At 40.6% G+C, this 3,803-nt stretch overlaps 1 non-coding gene across 1 annotated transcript; it reads left to right on the forward strand.

Moving 5' to 3' along the window:
• The first annotated feature begins 3,193 nt into the window (after window positions 1-3,193).
• On the forward strand, window positions 3,194-3,300 carry LOC118492743. The gene has a single exon (XR_004894745.1). It is a non-coding gene; the product is annotated as a small nucleolar RNA R71 (small nucleolar RNA).
• The last annotated feature ends 503 nt before the right edge of the window (window positions 3,301-3,803 follow it).

Here is a 3,803-nt window from a genome sequence, read left to right on the forward strand (position 1 = left end):
CAAGATTTTTATTAGGTTTTATTTTTATGTTATTTACAAGCCTATTCGTCATGATTTATTTAGAACATTAAATAAGATAAATTACTTATTTGGGCATAACATGCCTCTTTAAAATTCAATTTATATACAAGTTTACATACCTCACGGGAGATCACTCAACCCTAGGCCGAAGATGTATTTTTGTGAAACACTCGAGAGCGGCATGGAACTTACTTCTACCATATGCTTGCCAAGCAATCAATCCTCCTCCTTTTTAACTATACACCTTTGTAAATATCAAGAGGACTTTGGGGAAGGGTTAGGCTTGGGTTAAAGGTAGGTGGTTGGGATAGTGGTTAGTAGAAAAGGGCGAAAGGCGTAAAAAGCATCGGTTTTCGTAAGACTTTTTATTTTTATAACTTTTTATTCTAATGAAGCAATTCTTCAAACAAAGTTCTTTTTGATGAACTTGTTTGTTTATTTCTTGGCTTCCTCATCATTTTTTTTATAAGGAATATCATATGAAAAACCGAGCTTGTTACTAAAATAAAGGGTTTAAAATGAAAAACGGTTTTAGTGGGTAAAGGGTGTTTGTTTTGTAGGTTAAGAAATGAAAAGGTTTAGGCACAAAGGGGTTAACTAGAGGGATTTTGGGTAGGTGGTAAAAAAAAGAAAAATAATGGTGTTGAAAGAAAAAGGGTTAGTCCTAATGCCTCCATCATTTACTTACTTGGGTTTAAGTTTATAAGGACCGGGAATGTATCGTCATGGCAAGTTCTAGAGACGTAAGAAAGCAAGCGGCTATTCACACAAGAAACGAAAAATGAGCATTTAGTTTAAAGATGTGTATGCTCAATAAAGGCTCAAAACTCACTTTTTGTGGGAATGGGTTTTTATGTGATCAAGTATATATAATCAAATTTTAACTAGATTTGTCATGCCTTTTCATAATTTTCTTATGTTGGTTCTTTTTATCACGACGCTATCGGTTGTAAATTTATAAAAATATAGCCTTTATAGAACTTGTAATTCCCAAATTAAACCAAGACAAGTAAAAAAAATGAAAAGTTTTTGAAAAAATTTGGGGTGTTTAGCGGTTCCAATAGAGTTTTGAGTAAGGCCTGTAATTAGGATTTGCAAAATTCAAGGTTTTAGCATCCCCCCCCACACTTAAATTACACATTGTCCTCAATGTGTCCCAAAAATAAGTTTTTAGGTTGATTGAATGTGTAAAAGGTGTTTTAACAACAAAATTTAATGTTACTGGGCATCTGGACACGGCCCCGTGGTGTCCGGGCACGGCCCCATGTTCAGGTTGCCAGTAACAAAAATCATTAAAAAGTAACAGAAGCCTGGGCACGGGGGCGTGTTCAGTGAACACGCCCCGTGTCCAGTTACCTGAACTGGGCGATTTCCTGCAGATTGTTCAGCATTGGGCCGTGTTGGCTGGGCACGACCCGTGCTGAACTTGCTGTAATGAAGAAAAACTGTCGGGAGGCTCTGTTTTTGTGCATGGGGTGTTGGTTCAAGTTTCCCTTAGTATCCTTCACCATCCAGAGTGTGTTTTATTCCTGAAAATTAAAACTAAACTAGAAAACATAAAAATTAATCTAAACTAAACTAAGGATAGTTCCGCGGAATGCCTCCGTGGTGCGCCACGTTTATAAGGGTCCTTGGCTAGACCCAAAGCCAGTCATATGTTACCCAAGTGGGATGTTATCCCATGTTGCACCGTAAGAGAGCATCATCCAAACTTGAGTCTATGACTTTTATGTAGTTGACCGGGTCATCATCTTCTACCCTCTTACCAACTCCGAACTTCATTTCCTTGTCCCCAACCCTCAATGTTAGTGTTCTACCATTCATGTCCACCACTGCGTGGCCCGTAGCTAGGAATGGCCTCCCCAAGATGAGTGGTACTTCGGTATCTTCCTCCATATCTAGTATGACAAAGTCGGCTGGGAAGACAAATTTGCCGACTTTAACCAATAGATTTTCAGCGACACCTTGTGGATATTTGACGGACCTATCGGCGAGTTGTATGCTCATTTTTGTAGGGCTTGTTTTTCCTAGGCTGAGTCGGTCGAACATTGATGCGGGCATGAGGTTGATGTTAGCCCCGAGGTCGGCTAATGCATTACGAATGGGAGATTCCCCAATCGAACAAGGGATGGTGAAGCTTCCGGGATCGATCTTCTTTTGCGGAAGTTTGTTGAGTAGCAAGACGGAGCATTCTTCACTTAAATTAACTAATTGCAATGACTCAATTTTCCTTTTGTGAGTGAGGAAGTCACTCATAAATTTTGAATATTTAGGCATTTGGGTTAGGACTTCAATAAATGGAATATTAACATACAATTATTTAAGTAAATTTACGAACTCCGTGAATTGCTCATCGGTCTTTTGGCGAATTAACCTACCAGGGTATGGTACCGGAGGATTCTTGGTGGGCTCTTGACTTGGTGGAGGATCCGTCTCTTGTTGGGTGTCGGTGGAGTTACGGTTTGGCTAGATCGGGTCTTTTCAATTGGAGGTGATGGAGCCTCCTTGGGACCCACGGTACGGTTTCTCAATGTGATGAGTTGTACTTGCGCCTTTGGGTTGGTTTCGGTATTGCTTGGTAACGCGCCTTGTGGTCTCTCGGAGAAATTTTGAGCTAATTGGTTTATTTGTTTTTCTATGTTTTGAATACTAGCTTGTTGATTTCTAATGTTCGATTCCAGTTGTTGAAATCGATCCGAGTTTTTCTTTTCGGTGTCGGAAAAGAGGCGAGTTTTTCTTTTGGTTTAGATTTTGTTGGTTACTACTATTGCCGGATTCTTTCCAACCAAGGTTGGGGTGGTTACGCCATCCTTGGTTGTAGGTACCCGTTGGAGGACCCGACAGCCTAGGTCTATTATTAATGTAGTTTACGGTTTCTGTTTGATTATCCATTTCTTTCATACAACTCCAATTTTCATGTGGCCCACCACACCGTTCACAAGCCATAACCGAGCCCGTTTTTGCCATTTCTAACTTTTGATTTTTGAAGAAAGGGCCTTGATTTGGGCTTGCAAGGAGGTGCTTTCAATTGGTTTGAGCAATTTCCTCAATTTGATTATAAATTTCATTTGGGCGACAATTACCTAAAAGTCCCCCGGAGCTAGAGTCAAGTGTTTGTCTTGTGTGTGGCAACAATCCATTGTAGAAAGTGGATACTTGTTGCCACACCGCAAGACCATGATGAGGACACTTTCTTAGTAGCTCCTTGAAGATTTCCCAAGTTTCATATAAGGATTCCCCGTCCTCTTGTGAGTATGTATTAATTTCAGTCATTAATTTAGCCGTTTTAGCAGGGGGAGAATACTTATATAAAACCTTTTGGGTTCATCCCAGGTGTTTACCGAGCCAACTGGGAGGGTATTAAGCCAAGCCTTAGCTCGGTCTTTTAGTGAGAATGGAAACATTCGAAGGCGGATGGCTTCGTTTGATGCTCCATTGATCCGAAAAGTATCACATATTTCCAAGAAGTTAGTAATATGTAAATGGGGATCTTCGTCCGCAGGCCCATGAAAGGTTGCGGAGTTTTGGAGCATTTGTATCAAATGCGGCCAAAGTTCGAAGTTGTTGGCCTCGACATTCGATGCATTGATAGCGGTGCCAAGATTACCCATGGTGGGTCGTAGGTAAACCATGAGGATACGTTGATCTGCCATTGGAAGTGGGTCCCCCGAAACTTTCTCTTGGTTTTTAGCTTTAAGTCTTTTTCTTAGAAAACGTTCGGGTTCGTCTAGAAGTTCTTTTGTGTCTCTACTGGAACTGGAGCTCATACACTACGTAGAAAG

This window comes from Helianthus annuus, chromosome 5, assembly GCF_002127325.2.
Source record: "Helianthus annuus cultivar XRQ/B chromosome 5, HanXRQr2.0-SUNRISE, whole genome shotgun sequence".
Classification (NCBI taxonomy): domain Eukaryota; kingdom Viridiplantae; phylum Streptophyta; class Magnoliopsida; order Asterales; family Asteraceae; genus Helianthus; species Helianthus annuus.